Consider the following 19,487-nt stretch of genomic DNA (forward strand, 5'->3'; position numbering starts at 1 on the left):
TAACTAGTGCTTGATACAACCACTTCCCTGTGGATCGATAACTCGTACTCCGAGAATTATTTGTTTGCAAATATACTACGCATCAAATTGGCGCCAACAATCTGTGAAAATTGTTACACGCTCAACCCCACTAACCATATCCCTCAACAATCTACTCAAGGATTTTGTGCCAACATGAGTCAAGCTACTTATCAAAGATGCACACCACCTACTCCACAACCCTCATGGTGCATGATATGTGGTGGACCTCATGAGGCGGAAAATTGCTTTATCATGGATCCCAATTACAAGTATCAAGGGCAAGCGTGCTCGAAATATCTGGAGTTACAAGATCACATGAATGCTCAACTTGATCGCATGAATGCTCTACTCGATCACATGATAGCACGACAACAAGATTTGACAATTCAAGAGCCACTTCAAGATTCATTTAATGGAGAGGTTCTAGAAGAGTTGCTCTTGCCAAATGAAGGTCATGAAGTTGAGAGAAATAAAAAGGATGATGAGGATCTTAGGGAGGGAGATGAAGAAATATTTGATAAATGCATTGAAATGGAGACACCAAGCTGGGAGGAAAATGTAGAGTTGCAAGGTAATGATGGCAAGGAACATATAGAGAGTTGCCCATTAGATGAGGAAGTTCTTAATGGAGCACATGATTTGAATGAGGATGTCTCACCAATGGAGAACACTTCCCTTGGAGAGAACTTCAGAGAAATTTTGAATTTGGGAGGCATTGGAGTTCTTAAGGATAATGGCACACATTTGCCTATCTATATATCCAATGATTCCCAATACTTGCTGGTTCATGTGAATGATCCGAGACTCTCATTACTTGTTGAACAAAAGAGTGATGAAAAAGAAGGAGAAGAGAATGGAGGCATAATTCTTGATTCGGGCAAATGTGGTTCCTTACATGATGACGTGAAGGGTTCGAGCTTAAGAGAGTTTATAAATGGACACCACTTGAAGAAATACTTGGAAGAGAAAGTTGATGGAAAGAAAGGGATTTTTCTTCTCCAATCACCTGATGGCTAGAGAGGTAACGTCGAGCTAACGACGTTAAATTTAGCGCTTCATGGGAGGCACCCCATGTTATCTTTTATTACTTTCCCTATTTATTTATTGCTTTCTAGTTTCGACTTATTTAGTTTTATTATTTTCTAGTTCGTGATTATTTTATTGCTTTTTAGTTTTCTCTTTTCTCTTGTTCTCCTTTTCTTTTATTTTGCATCAGGGATGATGCAAAGTTTTAAGTGTGAGGGGGAGGAATCATTAATTTGGGGATATTTCTAATTTTTTAAAATTTTTGCTTTTGCTTGGATGACTCATATGCTATTTTTGGTGAATAAGCTACTTGCCTTAGCATGCAGTTACAATTATTCTCTCTTGTTGGTTTGTGGTTTGTTTTAGTGGTGCTTGCTGCATCTCAATTTGTGATGGATGATTCGAGGTGTAACACATATTTGATCTATTCCCTTGCCAATAGCTTTGTTAACCACTTAATAATTGGATTAATTCTTGATCTTGTGTTTTGCATTGCTAGTGAAGGCTTATGTGAGATTCCGGTCATGGGTGTTTTGCTAGAACTTGCCTCATTACTCCCTAAGTGATGTCTAAGTTTTGCATGTTTTGAAGTGATTTAGGCCATTTTTGTTTAGCCATAGCCTTTAAACCTGTCCCTATATATATTTTTATCCTTCGTTTCCCCATTGTGCCTTTTGTTTGTTCAAATAAGTGCTAAGCACTTATCCCCTCTTTGTGATTGTTTTTCTTTGATTTACCCCATTATTATAACCCTTAGCCCGTAGCCAAATATTTCCCTTCCACCCTTGAGAGAATGAAACTTTTATCTTTATCTTTTCGGTAAGAAGAGTTTTATGGAGTTGTGCTACGAAAAAAAAAAGCAGCTAGTGTTACAAATGTTCAAGTGTGGAGGTCATGAAAGTTTGGATTAAAATTATCTTGCTGTATCCAAAAGAAGTCCAAAGACAAAGAAAAGAATGAAAAGAAAAAAAAAAAAAAAAAAAGAGATTGAAAGTTTTTGAGTTTGGATCCCCACTTTACCAAAGAGTTGCTAAGTTCTTAAAAGAAATTTGCTCCTTGGAATTATGATTATCTCATCTCTTCCAAATTTTGAAAAGTTTAGATAAATTGTGACATTCTCTCTTTTTTTTTCCATATCACTTCTTTGTTAGCCATCACCCGTAGCCCCATTACAAGCTAAATAAAGTCCTATTTGATCTTAGCATGAATTCTTAGATTTGATCTAGGGGAGTATGAAGGGCAAGCCTATGGGATCTCATTCTTGAGTTGTGTCTTGCATAATCTCAACTGAGTATTTGTCCACACTTGATCCTCACATACTTTAAATTCTTGGTGCTTGGTTATTGGCTTAGAAATGGGTCTCTTATGTGCCAAACTAATTTGATTCTTGAAGCTTGTTGTTTTGTAGCAAGTTGGTTGGTGGTTTGAAAGGTTGTGCAAGAGAGAGCATGAGTAATTTGTATGTTTTGATTTGTGATTTTATTCCTTAGTTTTGCTTGAGGACAAGCAAAAGCTTAAGTGTGAGGGGGTGATGTTATCACATCTTTGCTTGTTATTATAGTTATTTTGAATCATCTCAGTATTTAAGTTCTTTAATTTTGCTTATTTAATACATATTTTCCTTGCTATTATCATTTAATTATGGTTCACACTTGTTTTGAATGTTTTACGGTGTTTGTTAGTGTTTTTGAACCATTTTAGGTCAAAGATATGAGCAAGGGAAGTTCAAGGATGAGTTTTGAGCAATTTTGGACGAGTTCGGGGCCCAGTGGACTCGACGCGTCGAGCCAAGGGCTCGACGCGTCGAAATTTTCCAGTAGCTAACTAATTTGCGCACAGGAAGTCTCGACGCGTGGAGAAAATTCTCGACGCGTCGAGAGAATAGGCGTCTATTTCTGGGATAAAAACAGACGCCTAAAGTGGCGCAGCTGGGCGAAATTCAATACAAGCGCGAGATCTCTTTTCCTAATATCAATTGCGCGGATTTCAAGGCTCATATCTCCATATTAAAAGTTAGCAATTCAAGGAATCTTCCAAATTCTAAATATCATTAAAGACGACAATTTCTTTATTTAAATATAGGAATTAGAATTTGAGTCCAATTTGGTACAAGATTCCTATTTCATCTCAACTTTGTACCCACTATAAAATCCCTCCTTCCTCAACCCTAATGGGGGAGACCGAGACAGAGAGATTTTCAGAGATTCTTGGAGACAAGAAGGAGAGAAATCAAGAGCCACAAGTTGTCTTGGAAAGCAAGAAGAAGACTAGGGAGATTTGGGAAAATCGTCTGGTTAATTCTTGTACTCTTTTGATGATTTGTAATTCTTTATTTATATTTGCTATGTATAATTTAGTCATGCTTGGCTAAATTCTTTAGAGATTCTTGGGTAAAAGTGTTTATGAACCTATGTGCCTGAGCTCTCAGTTTCTTTAATATATTATTATTTGGGTTTAATACTTGTGTTGCAATCGTGATAATATTGTTTGATGCTTGTAATTAATGGCCATAATTACTAGCTTCATAGCCATGTTTGTGTCACCAATGGGAGTTGGGGCATAAATTAGGGCACACACGATTGCACCTAATGGTTGGTCCTTGGGAAAGGGGAACTTATTAGGGGAAGTTTATTCTAGATTGTTGCCAATCGGGAGATGGTAGTAATTAGGAATAATTGAATGCTGATCTTTGATCTTATTGGGTGTTTAAGCCATGGGAGTGGAAATTCACTAGGAATAGAGATTACGGGAGTAATTCGATTCCACTTTGCATTCCCACACAAATCTTAATTCCAAACTAAATATTGCAAACGATAATTGGCACTAGGTGATTAAATACTTGAATCCCATGAATCTCAACTTCTCTCTAATTGTTTTCAAAATCCTGAACCTCTGTTTTATTTTATTTATTTTATGCCAATCAATCATCTAAGTAATTGTTAGGATTAGCTCTAATGAATAAGTTAGTAACTAGTGCTTGATACAACCACTTCCCTGTGGATCGATAACTCGTACTCCGAGAATTATTTGTTTGCAAATATACTACGCATCAATATGTGGTTGTTGTGTCAAACATATTCATTGAAAGACTAATTTGTGTACCACGTAATTGGCAACAAATGTATATGGCATGCAATCCATCCTCTTTGTGGAAAATATTAGGGCATCCATAATAGTGGATTTTAAGTGATTTTTGCTTGCTTAAAAATTTAGAGATGATTTTTTAACAAATGGGGGAGAAGGGTTTTTTAAAGTTTTTTCATTACATAAGGATCTGGGATTTGTCTTTCGCGTGGGACCCACCAAGATTCAGCATAGCAAAGCTTTTGTCGCGTGAGGAGCAAAACTAGCGTCCAATCGGACACGTGCACTCCATGCGCGGGGGGGCACGTTAATTCTGAAGAATTTTTTTTCAATTTTTTTTTTCAGATTTTGTTTTTTTTTTTTTTAATTTTTCTGTCTTCCTTCCCATTTCCTCTTTTTTAGTCACACCTGCAAAAACTCATCAAAATTTATGCCCTATTGAGGATGCTCCTAGTGTGACATGATGACATTTGGTATAATTGTATTTGTTTATTTTAATTTCCTAAAAAAAAAAACGAAATCTAATCTTATTTGTTGATAATCTGAGGTGCACTACCGCGTAACCCTGGCAGAACGAAAGTAAAGAAGTTAAATGAAAAGTGATGGACGATAGATGTCGAAACCCACAAGTAAAAACAAGTCATTAATTACAAAACAAATATTAATCTAATCCAAGATTTATTGAATAGCCTGGATTCCAGCATGCAAACAGCGTGTTTAACAAGTCAAATTAAAACGTAACAATAACCTCAATCGACAACCTTTTCATTTTGGCATGTACGTAATTTGATACTACTCTGATCTCCAGTTGGCTTTGACAATTTCCTCCATCTTAGCATGCATCAAATCTACCCAATTGGCCAATTCTAAACTAATAATAATACAATATAAACATTTTTAATTTACCAAATCTTGGAAGGAGCATGGAAGTTTAATTTATTCATTTGGATAAATATAATAATAATAATAATAATAATAATAATAATAATAATAATAATAATAATATTCGATCTCTTCTTACACCATGCAAAGACATGTTCAAAATGCTAGAGTTTTAGCCTATTTGGTTCCTATATATATAGGTATACATGAACTCATATTCTTCCTCACCCTCACTACACATGCACACACTCTCTCTATAATTTAATTGTAATTATAAACTTTGTACTAATCAATAAAGTCATAAAGATGAAGAGTGAAGGAGATTATAAAGTGACAAGAAGGTTAATGTTGATGGTGCTTCTAGTTACAATATCTACGCTAGCAAATGTTTCAACGGCTGCCTTACAAGTAGGGTTCTACCACTCGAGTTGTCCTCAGGGAGAGGCCATTGTGAGAAAGGTGGTGAAGAAAGCAGTGCGGCGAGATCCCTCCCTCGTGCTGGCCTCCTGCGCTTGCATTTTCACGATTGTTTTGTTAGGGTATGCTAATATTTTTCATAATATATAGGCCCTGTTTGGTAAAATGACTAGTTGTTAGCTGATTGTGTTAATTAGAAAGTATAAATAGTTGATAACATTAGCTGATTGTAGAAAAGTGTTTGGTAAATTAGCTGTTAGCTGTTATCTGTTTGGTATAATTTCTTTTCTCAAAAAGCTAATTGAAAAAGTTGCTTGGGGTAGCTTTTTCAATTTTAGCCTTTTGGAGTTGCAAAAAGCTAATTAACCAAACATTTATATTGATTTTTTAACTAAATCAAACAATTAATAGTGGTCAAATAAGCCAAAATTGGCCTATAGGCCAATTTTTTACCAAACAGGGCCATAATTTTTTTTTTTTTCAATTTTTTAATATGATACTAAGGTTGCCCTTTATTTTTGTTGAATTATATTGGGGGTGTTTGGTAAATAGTTGTTTAGTAGTTTGACTTGTCTGGTAAAGTCTTTGAATGCTACTGACTCGTATCTGCTCGATCTCATGACCTCTCATATGGGAGAGGTCACTACATGTCATCTGAGTACAAGGTGCTTGGCGCTATTAGCTGTTTACATACAAAATGATTTTTTCAAAAAGTTGATCAAATAAGTTACTTTTGAACAATTTTTTGAATTTTTACATTTTAGAGCAATAAGTTGTTACAAAAAAAAACTAATTAATCAAACTGATTGTTTAACCAATTCAAATAGACACTAATAGTGGTTAAATAAACCAAAATTGACCATTTTACCAAACAGGCCAAAGGCGAAATATTGATTATTTTTGTTGAATTGAATTTTGAAATGGTAAAGGGGTGTGACGCTTCAATCCTTGTGGACTCAACACTAAACAGCAAAGCAGAAAAGGATCATCCGGCCAACAACCCTAGCCTTCGCGGCTTCGACGTGATCGACAAAGCCAAATACTGGGTGGAATCGCAATGCCCGCAGACCGTTTCCTGCGCCGACATCGTGGCGTTTGCGGCCAGAGACAGCGCGGCGGTGCTGGGAGGGATCAATTACGACGTGCCTGCCGGGCGGCGCGACGGCCGGGTCTCCCTCTTCGATGACCCGACCCAACACCTGCCGTCTTTCCTCGCCGATGCGGAGGAGCTGGAGAAGAACTTCCGGCGCAAAGGGCTTTCGCTGGACGAGATGGTGACGCTCTCCGGCGCGCACTCCGTCGGGAGGTCGCATTGTTCCTCGTTTACCAATAGATTGTATTCTTCCAATTCCACTGAAATTCTCCAGGATCCGTCCTTGGAGACCGGATTGGGCAACAAGCTAAGACAAATGTGTCCCAGGCAGAACAGTGTTGATCCTACAGCTCCGCTTGATTGTCATACTCCAAACAGGTTAGCATAAACCTCCCTATATACTTTTCATTCTTCTTCGGAAAAAGGATCAAATAGGCCTTCAAACTATCTTAAAAGTCAATTAGGTTCCTAAACTTTTTAAAAGTGCAATTACACCTATCAATAATTCATTTAGGTGCAATGAAGCCCAAAACAAGTTAATGACCTGCTATCACAAGTCATTAGGGTTCAGGCTGACGAATTTTCCAACAAAAAAATGTGACCAGCAACGGACCCAGATTTATGGAAAATTTCGCCGGTCACTTCTTTTTTCGAAAATTTCGCCGGTCACTTTTTTTTTTTTTTCGAAAAATTCGCCGGAAGGTGGCCTGAACCCTAATGACCTGTATCACAGGTTATTAATTTGTTTTTTGGGCTTCATTGCACTTAAATGAATTGTTGATGGGTGTAATTGCACCTTTAAAAAGTTTAGAGGTCTAATTGACTTTTAAGCTAAAGTTCGAGGGCCTATTTGACCATTTTCCCTTCTTCTTTCTTAAAAATGAAAAATGATATTTATGGATTATTGATCTGTGTAACTGTCAAGATGAAAAAATGATAAAAATGTCAAGATGGCCGAGTTGGTCTAAGGGACAAGACATTTTTTCCATTCTTCAGAGGCAATTTAGGGAACCAGTAGGCCAGTATATATCAAGTTGGCCCAATGGCTATTCCTCTATTCCTCTACTGACGAAGTTCTTTAATTTATTGATGAAAAACAGGTTGGATAATCAGTACTACGTTAATTTGATGAAAGGTCGTGGAGTGCTAACCTCGGATCAGACGCTGGCAGACAGTCCTTTGACGGCTAGGATTGTGCGGAATAATGCAAACAACGGTGGTGGATGGGCTAAAAAGTTTGCCGCTGCAATGGTGAAGATGGGCTCTATTGAGGTCTTGACTGGGGAGGAAGGAGAAATTAGGAAGAGTTGTAGGGTCGTTAATTAATTTAAATTAAATTTGTTTCCCTTTTGGGGGACTCCTTTATGCTAATTTTTTGGATGTGTTTTTTAGCATTGAATTATTATTATTATTTTTTATATACAAGGAAAATTAATTTTACTAAACTACCAAGTACCAAGCTTTGAGCTAGTACTGTTATTATTTTTTACGTTAATACACTCACTCTCACAGCTTTACCATGCATGTATACTATAGGAGAGTACAAAAGTGATGAATAGTTGATATGCATTATTATTTGATATTTTTTTAAAAAAGAAAATACAAATGTGTAAGTCCCTATCTATAGTGATTTAAAAAAAAAAAAATCTTTATTTTTATTTTATGCAATATTCTGACATTGTTTGGCAATTAACTAAGTAGTGAATTGGTAATTAGTTAGGGGATATCAGATAGGGAATTGTTTCATCAGTTTTGACTAACAAATTGTTTTAGCAGATCATAGAGATATGTTTGATAAAATTAAGAGAAAATCTTTTCGTTTCTAAGTTATACAATAATTGTAGAATTCGTCCATAATTGTTGGTCATATTCACTTTTTGTCCCTCCATAAGTTATCATTAACGTTGTACTTTTCGTCTCTTTACTAACAAAACATTAGGGATAGAATTTGCAACATTAGTATAGTTTAGGGAGAAAAGTGAGCATGAAAAGTGCAACGCCAATGATAGCTTAAACGCAAAAAGTGAGCACGATCAATAATTGAGGATGAATTCTACAATTACACTATAACATAGGGACAAAAAGTGCAATTTTCATAAAATTAACTATTTGCGATTAGTAGCTAACATGTAAGAAGATATATAAACCTGCCAAGCATATTGCAGCACGTGGACACATATACACGGCCTCCGAGTCCACTGAGTGCATGTGAAATATATATATGTTTAGGTTCTGGTGCGGTGAAGGCCGCAAGTAAAAAATGCAGTAGAATCTCAACCTTAGATCAACTCATTTAAAAAAAAAAAAAAAAATCGCTATTTACGATCAACAACAATGTGACCGGAAGGCACAACAATATGCTCTAGAAGGAATAACAATATGCACTGGAAGGCAAAAATGTGCTGTAAGGCACAAAAATATGCAACAATTATTGAAAAGACTAAGGGTGTGTTTGGTTGACAGGTTTAACTCTAAGGAATGTGTATCAAAGTGATTGGTATTGTTTGGTTAATATGTTTTTAGAACACTACAATGGGTTTCAAATACCCCCTTAATTGAAAAACTCATACCCAAATAAAATAATGGTATCATCACCTTTCATTCCCTTATTCATTCTCATCCCCTTTGATTAGTGCTTTTAGATTTTTGTTTTTATTTTTTTGTTCATATTGGTGTTTTGGATATCTTTATATTAGAATCAATTGTCTTGATTTTGTGTTCTTGTATTTTTCAAATCTTTATTCTCGTTATAGGATCATACATACCAAACAACATTACTGATAATCATTCTCATTTCACCATACTACCAAACATACAAAATACTTTCACTAAAACTCATTACCATTATCAAATATTTGGTAGCCATACCGATTACGATTCCCATGTGTCAACCAAACACACCCTAAATTTAATACATTACATGGGCATTATCTCTATAAAATAATAAAATAGCGATATTTAAAGTTCATGATTAATAATAAAGCTTAACTAGGTTAAATAAGTCTTTAATTTAAAAAATTTGTGATTTTTGCCAATCACATGCAACACCTCTTCACTTCATATCTATTTATTTAAGGGAAAAGAGTAAATAGATACTTAAACTTTACTAGAAAGTGCAATTAGGCCATTGATTTTTTTTTTAAACTGTATTTGAACACTCAAACTTGTTAAAATGCGTCAATTAAGTCTGATTTACCGTTAACCAATAGGTTACAGGTAAAATTAGGACCGTTGACCACTGTTCACGATTGTTAAAAAAAATTGCTAGTAGCCTTCTCCAGTCTTCTCCACCGAAGTAGACGACCAGCGACGACCGACTGGTCGACTAGCAATCTGGTTGTCTTCTCCGATGAAGAAGACAACCCGGTCACTGTCGTCGAATTTATAAAAAAAAATAAAAAATCAAAGAGTCGCTGAAATTTTTTAATCGCCGGAATTATCGTTGGAATCTTGATCACCGATTATTTCCAGTGAAGAAGACAACCAGTCACAGTTGTCAGATTTTTAAACAAAAAAAAAATGAATAAGGGTCAACTTAGCCATCGAACTACACACAAAAAGACAATTAGGCCACTGAACTCAAAAAATATGCAATTAGGTTCCTGAACAACGCAAAATGATGCAATTGAACCCAAAAGTGACCTGCTTACCTGAAGTGGAGGTTATTTTATTAAAATAATAATTTTTTATTTTATTAAATAATTGTAAATAACAAAACAACAATTTAAAAAAAAAAAACGCCTCGTCTCCAGGCCAGATGTTCCTTCATCTCCAACCTGGCCCTTCGTCTCCGGCGGCCTGGAGATGAGGTTTTTATTTTTATTTTTTATTTTTTATTTCTTATTTTGTTATTTACAATTATTTAATAAAATAAAAATTATTATTTTTGTAAAATAACCTCCACTTCAGGTAAGCAGGTCACTTTTGGGTTCAATTGCATCATTTTGCGTTGTTTAGGGACCCAATTACATGTTTTTTGAGTTCAGTGACCTAATTAAATTTTTGTGTGTAGTTCGATGACCTATTTGACCCTTATTCCATAAAAAAAAAAAAATGAAAGTCGCTGAAATTTTTTAATCGCCGGAATTATCGTCAGAGTTGTCGCCAGAATCTTGATGACTGATTATTTCAGGTGAATTACCAGTTATTAGGTTTAGAATTTTAGATGCACTAAAATGATAAATTTGAATGCTTAATTGCACCTTTTTAAAAAAAAATTAGAAATTTAATTGTATTTTAAAATAAAATTTAATGGCTTATTTGACCATTTCTTTTATTTAAGGACACTTACATAAGGAATACAGTAAAATTCATATTCCATAGAAGAAATATTACTGTATCATTTAGCATAGGGGAAGTAAAGAAGGAAACCCAACTAATGAACCAATGGCATATTCCATAGAAGATATATTACCGTATCTAGCATAGGGGAAGTAAAGAAGAAAGCCCAACCATTGAAGCAGTTAAAATAAAATGTCAGAAGTGGGATTTGAACCCACGCCCTCTCACGAAAACCAAAACTTGAGTCTGGCGCCTTAGACCACTCGGCCATCCTGACTTGATGTTTAATTTTGATCAAAAAAAATATTTATACAATAAAAGAAGGAAGCCCAACCATTGGAGCAGTTAAAATAAATTGTCAGAAGTGGGATTTGAACCCACGCCTTCTCACGAAGACCAGAACTTGAGTCTGGCGCCTTAGACCACTCGGCCATCCTGACTTGATGCTTGATTTTGATCAAACAAATATTTATACTGTAATAATAGCTTTTCTAATAATGAAGAACAAGTAGCCAGACTTTTTAAATCGAATTTCAGTATTTCACGGCTTTATAACTCAATATCCGATCATCTTTATTTAATTGTTTAATTTTTGGTGTAGTACTTGTGGAGTCATTAATCATTACTAGTAGAATACCCCAAATTCTATTCATGTAATCATATTAGTGACATTTAATGTATATTTTGTGTTAAAATAATGAATAATGTGGTAGTTACATCATCAAATTATGTAGGTCCTATTTGGTAAATGACTGTTACTGATAGCTGATAGTGTTAATTAGAGGGTATAACTAATTGATAACATTAGCTGTTGTAGAAAAGTGTTTAGTAAATTAGCTGTTAGCTGATAGATGTTTGATATAATTTTTTTTTTTTTTAAAAAAGCTAATTGAAAAAGTTGCTTGAAGTAGCTTTTTGAATTTTAACATTTTGGAGTTGCAAAAAGCTAATTAATCAAACACTTATATTGATATTTTAACTAAATCAAACAATTAATAATGACCAAATAAGCCAAAATTGACCTATAGGCCAATTTTTTACCAAACAGGGCCGTAGTTATGTCATCTAGCTATATAAGCATATTCAATGACATCAATAATTTTACTTAATATTTTATTTTTAGTAATACATGAATTAAATTGACTAATTTTTCCTCTCGCTAGTTTCGCGAGTTTTCTCCTCCGCTTCTGTGAGTTTTCTTCCGCTACTTTCCGGCATGGACACTTCTGCTACTACAAGCGCCTTTGCCACCTTGAACCTTGCGGATCTCGACGATGATGGCGATGCGCAACAGGTTGGCAACGTTACTCTGCACTCAGGGGATGAGGAGGAAGTCTTCTACGCGGTAGGAAGGCTGCTTGCAAGTAAATCTCCGAAATACTTGTTCTTTAGAGATACTCTGGCTACTACCTGGCGTCCAGCGATAGGGATGAATGTCAAAGAGCTGAAACCCAAGCGTTTTTTGTTGGAGTTCTATCATGAGAGTGACATAATGCGTATCGTCGAAGGTGGTCCCTAGGCTTTTGAACAAAACCTGTTACTTTTGAAGCGTATCTCCATTGATGACAACCTGGAATCAGTAACCCTCAACAGTGCTGAGTTCTGGATCCAAGTTCACAATCGCCCAGCAGGTTTTCGTTCTGATGGGGTTCTTCAGGCAATCGGATCTTTCATAAGTCGTGTTATCAAACTTGATGAAAGGAACTTTGATGGCTCGATGCAAACGTTTTTCCGTTTACGGGTTGAGATTAATGTTGAGAAGGCCCTCAAGAAAGGTATGAAGCTGAACAAGAATAATGGAGAATAGTTTCGGGTGGAGTTTCATTATGAACGACTTCCCATGTTCTGTTTCATCTGCGGTTTCCTTGGCCATGGGGATAAGGTTTGTCCTCGCTTGGTTCAGGGATGGGATAGTACTATGGTTAAGCCGTTTGGTCCAGAGATGAGGGCTGGTGGCCGTAGGAATACTCCGTCAGTCGGGCAAGAATGGATCGCGCCGCCGACGAGACTGGAGCGCCGACAATGGGCGGCTCCGGGACGACAGCTTGACCGTGATGATAGAGGAAAGAATCCGGTAGATCCTAAATCGGATCACCATTCCCTACAAATCCGCGATTCTACGCGTGGTGCTTTATTTGAAAATATTATTTTAAATGAGGCCGTTATTCTGCATGAGCCAAATAAAGAAGCACCTGACAGTGGGGTTGACTCTGAAGTTGGTCTGACTATTTCTGATCAAAAGAGGCGCCATACTGAGACGATCGATGAAGGTGGTTCTGAGTCAGATTGTATTATGGAAGTTGAGAACATGGAGCCAAAAAACTTGCTATTGGCGGGAATTGGTTTGGACCAATCCCGCCTATCCCAATGAGTACCTTATGCTGGAACTGTCGTGAGATCGGCAATCCACGCACAATTCGAGATGGCCTTAGAAGTCAAAACGAAGCCGATGTTTATTTTTTTAATTGAGACAAAGGTATGAATTGACCATGCTGAAAACCTAAAGCGTAAATTGAATTTTGATGGCCTTTTCTATGTAGATGGTGGTGGTCTCCGAGGGGGTCTGGCTCTTTTTTGGCGTGATAAAGGTATTGCTTTTCTTATAAGTTATTCCAAAAATCACATTGATATTCAGGTGCGACTGCCTGACAGCAACCCCTGGAGATTAACGTGTTTTTATGGATTTCCCTAGAGAAACCGTCGACAGCAATCTTGGGACCTTCTACGCTCGCTGCAAACCAAGTCTTCATTACCATGGTTAGTGGCTGGCGACTTTAATGATATTGCCTTTCCGGGTGAGAAACGCGCCATACATCCTCATCCTACTGCTCTAATTGGTGTATTTAACCTTGCATTAGACGATTGCGGTTTATTTGACATTGGAATGAGGGGCAGAAAATATACTTGGGAACGCTGGAAAGGAACGGATGATTGGGTAGAGGAACGATTGGATCGAGCTGTGGCTAATGTTGATTGGTGTACTTTATTTCCCCACGCTATAGTGTACAATAATGATGTTTTCACTTCGAATCACACGGCTATACTCATTGAAATTGATGGCCCGAAGATGGCGAGACAAAAACGCAGATTTATGTTTGAGAACGCTTGGCTCAAGGAGATGGGTTGTAAGGAGAAGGTACTGGAAGCTTGGAATGAATCTTTGGGGGAGATTTTGCCGACTAGACTTGATCACTGTGGTCTTCTCCTTAAACGTTGGGGAGGTGATTTTGTTAAAAGAACCGAACGTGAGATAAGTTGGCTGCATGGCCGGCTCAATTATTTGAGGGACCAACGTGATGCTGAATCCATGAGCATGTTTTGTGAAGCTGACTGTAGGCCACAAACCCTGCACGATCAATTGGATATCTTCTGGAGTCAAAGGGCAAAATAAACTTGGTTGGCTCATGGGGATAGAAATACGAAATTTTTCCATATGTACGCATCGGCAAAGAAAAGGAAGAATCGAATCATAAGGCTCAAGGATGAATCGGCACAGTGGGTTGAAGGTTTGGGGTTACTGACTTTGGCTAAACAATACTACGTGAATATTTTCAGCTCAAAAGGAGTAAGTTTGCACAACTCTCTAGTTGACTTTATTCCAAAGGTGACCGAATCGGATAATGCGGATTTATTGCTTCCTTTTACTGTTAATGATGTGAAAGACGCTTTCTTTAGCATGACTCCAGAAAAATCCCCGGGACCTGATGGTTTTAGCCCAGCTTTTTTCCAGCACTTTTGGGGAGAAATTGGGCACGATGTGGCTCATTTTGTTATAAACTGTTTGAAGGAGGAGGAGGAGTGGCCATCTGGTTTGAATGATGCTATAATAACTTTGATCCCCAAAAAATCAAATCCGGTTCTTATGGCAGATCTGCGCCTCATAGCCCTATGTAATGTTGTTTACAAAATCTTGTCTAAAATGTTGGCTAACCGAATGAAGATGTTCTTGATAAGGTTGTCTCGGTGTCACAAAGTGTCTTCTTGCCGGGTCGATTAATCACAGACAACGTGCTCATTGCCTCTGAAGTGTTGCACTATCTTAACCGGAAGAGAGATGGAAGAGACGGTTGGTGTGCGCTTAAGCTGGATATGGCTAAAGCGTATGACAAAATGGAATGGCCGTTTTTGAAGGAAATTATAAGTCGCATGGGGTTTGATCAACGATGGATTTTTATTATTATGAGGTGTGTGACCACGGTACGGTACAAGGTTGGGATTAATGGGGAACCCACTTATTATATCGTACCTTCTTGTGGCTTAAGACAATGAGATCCCTTGTCTCCGTATCTTTTCATATTGTGTGCTAAGGGACTATCTCATCTTCTGAATAGATCGGTTATTAATAAAGTTATATCTTCATGCGTTGTCGCTAGGGGTGTGCCCGGGGTCTGGCATTTATTCTTTGCCGACGACAACTTGCTATTCTTTAAAGCTACAACTTTGGAAGCAGAAGCGGTTAAGGCATGCCTAGTAGCTTACGAAAGGATGTCCGGTCAGTCCGTCAATTTTACTAAGTCCTGTATTGTTTACAGCAGAAACACAAATGTTGGGGCGAGGAATTCTGTGGCGTCGATTTTCAATGTGAGCCAAGAAAATAACATTGGTAAATCTTTGGGGTTGCCAATGGACATTGGACGCAACAAACGTGAAGTGTTTTCCTATATTGAAACTAAGCTTAACGACAGACTAAGTGGCTGGAACAAGAAGTTCTTGTCACGAGCTGGAAAGGAGATCTTGTTAAAGACTGTTGCGCAAGCTCTCCCTACATACACCATGAATGTTTACTACCTCCCCGAGAATAATGAATAAGTATTGGTGGTCTTCTAATGGTAGGCGTGGAGGTGGAATAAGATGGATGTCTTGGTCTAGACTATGTGAGCCAAAGATGAATGGAGGATTAGGCTTTAAGTGCCTAACACGTTTCAATACTGCTCTTCTTGCTAAGCAGGGATGGTGGTTACTCACAAAGCCAATATCTCTAGTTGCCATGCTGATGAAATCCCGCTACTATCCGCAAGGTGAGTTCTTAAGTGCTACAATTGGAGCCAATCCTTCCTATTGCTGGCGATCGATTCTGGCAGGTTAGGAGGTTCTCAGGCATGGATGTATTCGGAGGACTGGGAATGGGCGTACTACAAGTGTATGGAACCATCCTTGGCTTCCAGACGATGACAATCCATTTATCCATACTCCTATACCGGATAATAGTGCAGGTTTAAAGGTTAGCTCGTTGATAAATTCTGTTACACAGGATTGGGATGTAGTAACTTTGAACACCTTATTGGAACCCCGTGATGTGAATCTTATATTGAAGATCCCAATCTCTATCCTGTTCGAAGACCAATGGTGTTGGAAATGGGGATGTTCGAGGTTTATATCCTGTACGCAATGGGTATCATATGCTCTCGGATTTGCATAACACTAATCCGCCATTTTCTGTTTTCTGGAAGCAGTTGTGGAAATTGAAAGTGCCACCAAATATTAAAAAAAAAATTGTGGCAGTGTATTCATGGAGTGCTCCCTACACTTTCTGCTTTGGCAAGTAGGCATGCGGTAGTTGATAACGCTTGCCCTATTTGTCATCAACAGCCTGAGTCCTTGCACCATTTGTTCTGTGATTGTGCGTTCATTACCCCTCTTTGGTCAGATCATGCAGATTGTGTGCTCTCTTTCGCTGATGAAGATTTCGTTACCTGGCTGACTATTGGTTTAGCGAGTCCTTCGACCGCAACAAGGCTTACTTACGCTGCTCTCTGTTGGGTTATATGGAACGGGATGAACAATCTTGTTTGGAACCAAGTTCCATGGCAGGCGCCTAAGATCAAGATGGAGGTAGCTCGCTTGATAAATATTTGGCAGGAAGGCAGGAGGTTGGAATCTGGGAGTGTATCACTTGACGAAGGGGTGCAGGTTGGCATGGTGTCCCTAAATCTGTCATATCATATCTTCGTTGATGCAGCCGTATTTGCAGACTCCGGAAATGCTAGCTATGGAATGGTCATTCTGGATAATAGTGGTTCCTATGTTGCAGCAAAGAGTGGTCCACTCCATTGTTTGAATGATGCTCATTTGGCTGAAGCAATGTCGGTTAAAGAGGCACTATCATGGGCTAAGGAGAGAGGTCTTCATAGGGTGGTGGTTAAATCTGATTGCCAGTTGGTGTGTAACCTGTTGAACGGTTCTTTGCCTGATTTCTCATTCGCAGGTTGTGTTCTTCGTGAATGTCGAGAGTTGAAACGACATTTTGAAGTAGTGTCTATTCGGTATATTTCTAGATCAGTAAACAAGTTAGGTCATGCTTTGACAAGGGCGGCTCGTTTGCAAACTGATCCCGTTTGTTGGATTTCTTCTATACCTCCTTGTATTGCTTTGATGATTTAATAAAATGTCTTTGGTTGATTTTCAAAAAAAAAAAAAAAATTGACTAATTTTATAATTTAGAGACTAAAATAAAACATGCATTTCACAAGTTTTTTTTTTTAATTTTTTATTTTATATATATATATTTTACCATAATAGCATATTAGTATTTGGTCTTACATAAGTGCTATCCTTTTTAATTTCACTAGTATTTGCACCCGTGCGATGCACGGAATGGATTTGTTGTAATATATTAAGAATATATGAATCGATATATAATTATTTAAATTAGAACATCAAATATTATATAGTGCAATTAAATATATGGTTTGGATCGTTTATATAGTTTGATATTATCATTGCTTGAATTTGTGCAAATAATTACTTAAATTAATAGCTAATGTCTAGATGTACGCATACAGTGTTATAACTTTGAAGATTTTATTTATCATTGTTTAAAATTTTCATTGTTTAGAATTTTCATAAATTAGAAAAATGTGCTTGTTCTCTAACAACATGAATTGGTATCCTTATTCATTTGTATAGAAGATATATTTTTTTGTCTAGATATATAACAATTTTTGCATTTAAGAAAAAAAACTTAATATCACCGACTATATTTACACATTATTGAAACCTCTTTGTAGACGACATTGGTAGTGAGAACACAATCCTATTCATCTTCGTCTAGAGCTAACACCTTCAATCCATCAGGACGGATTACTTGGATTAAAATATATAATGGTATAATATTACTCAATTAGTTATCATTTTATATTTTCAATCAATTAGTGATATCGGATTCATTTTCAGTCAATTATTCTTTTTTATTTTCAGTCAATTAATCAATTAGAATATCAAATGTAGTGATATTTTTACCTAATTTTCGTTCCATTTTTAATTGATGATGTAGATATTATTATTGAAATATTTCCGTTTCATTTTTAATTTACCTTTACTATTATTTAAAATATGCATTTACTATTGATAATGTAGAATATTATTATTGAAATATTTTTTTCCAATTTTTAATTTTCATTCCATTTTTAATTAAAATGCAATGATCTGGTCATTTCTTCTTCTTTTTTTTAGTCAAATATGGAGCATTTTTTTATTTGCAGTCAATTATTAATATTCATTTCCTTTTAAAATTTTCAGTCAATTAGTAATATTACATTCATTTTCAGTCAATTTTTTTTTTATTTTCAGTCAATTAGTCAATTATAATATAGATGTATTGATATTTTTACCTAATTTCCGTTACATTAAAATTTGATGATGTAGAATATTATTAATGAAATATTTTCGTTCCATTTTTAATTTACATTTACAGTTTTTAAAAATATACATATACTCCTTGATGATGTTTTCTTTCTATTTTTAATATTCCTTTACTTCTAAACAAAAAGGAAACAAAAACAAAAAACAAAAAAACAAAAAAAAAACTTTGGACTTCTCACTACTTGCCCACATTGATGGCAAGCAATTATGTTTGTAAACATTTTCAAGAGCTCATCTTTCCAAACATTTTTAATGTGAGATTAAAATGATCTCACATCATTCTTCTTTTTTTTTTTTTCTAATTTTAATTTTATTTTGTATATCGTTTTGTTTGGATGATGATGATGATTATTATTATTATTATTATTATTATTATTATTATTATTGTTGTTGTTGTTGTTGTTGTTGTTATTATTATTATTGACAATTTTAAAAAATTGAGATTGAAAAATTCACCAAAATTTTAACAAATTCGCCATTTTAACAATTTATCTTTAATCAAAACACCAAAAATATTATTTAATAACTTAATAATTTGCTCTAAACTGCTAAAAACTAAAACAAAACATACATTTTGGGTTAATCTTTCCCAACCCACTAATAATAAATAATGAATAAATAAATAAAAACTAAAATAAGAAGACAAAGCTAAGGTTTCTTAAATAAGAACCTTTTAACTTCTCAATACTTGCAACATTGATGGACAAACAATTATGTTTGTACCTCTTATATAGAGGAGCTCAAGAGTTTATCTTTTCAAACATTTTCAATGTGAGATCAAAATAATCTCATATCATTTACAAAGGGACGGGCTCCCTTTGTCTTTTTTTTTTTTTTTTTTTTTTTTTTTTTTTTTTTTTTGTTAATTTTAATTTTATTTTATATATAGTTTTATTTGGATTGTTATTATTATTATTATTATTATTATTATTATTATTATTATTATTATTATTATTATTATTATTATTATTATTATTGTTGTTGTTGTTGTTGTTGTTGTTGTTGTTGTTGTTGTTGTTACCGTCGTCGTGTCGTTGTTGTA

The 19,487-nt window shown here is 35.8% G+C and overlaps 1 long non-coding RNA gene, 2 other non-coding genes and 1 pseudogene across 3 annotated transcripts in view; 1 reads left to right on the forward strand and 3 right to left on the reverse strand.

Moving 5' to 3' along the window:
* The first annotated feature begins 5,247 nt into the window (after positions 1-5,247).
* Positions 5,248-7,894, forward strand: LOC109165531 (annotated as a pseudogene).
* Positions 7,895-10,997: 3,103 nt separating this feature from the next.
* On the reverse strand, positions 10,998-11,081 carry TRNAL-CAA. The gene has a single exon. It is a non-coding gene; the product is annotated as a tRNA-Leu (tRNA).
* A 79-nt stretch (positions 11,082-11,160) lies between these two features.
* TRNAL-CAA lies at positions 11,161-11,244 on the reverse strand. The gene has a single exon. It is a non-coding gene; the product is annotated as a tRNA-Leu (tRNA).
* A 35-nt stretch (positions 11,245-11,279) lies between these two features.
* LOC109165533 overlaps positions 11,280-19,487 on the reverse strand; it is a 33,577-nt gene continuing 25,369 nt past the window's right edge. The window contains exons 3-4 of the long non-coding RNA XR_002051559.1: positions 17,832-17,837; positions 11,280-11,290 (exon numbers count right to left, since the gene is read on the reverse strand). This is a non-coding gene — a long non-coding RNA (uncharacterized LOC109165533). The remainder of the gene's footprint in view (positions 11,291-17,831; positions 17,838-19,487) is intronic.

The sequence above is a fragment of the Ipomoea nil genome, unplaced genomic scaffold, assembly GCF_001879475.1.
Source record: "Ipomoea nil cultivar Tokyo-kokei standard unplaced genomic scaffold, Asagao_1.1 scaffold3069, whole genome shotgun sequence".
Lineage (NCBI taxonomy): Eukaryota > Viridiplantae > Streptophyta > Magnoliopsida > Solanales > Convolvulaceae > Ipomoea > Ipomoea nil.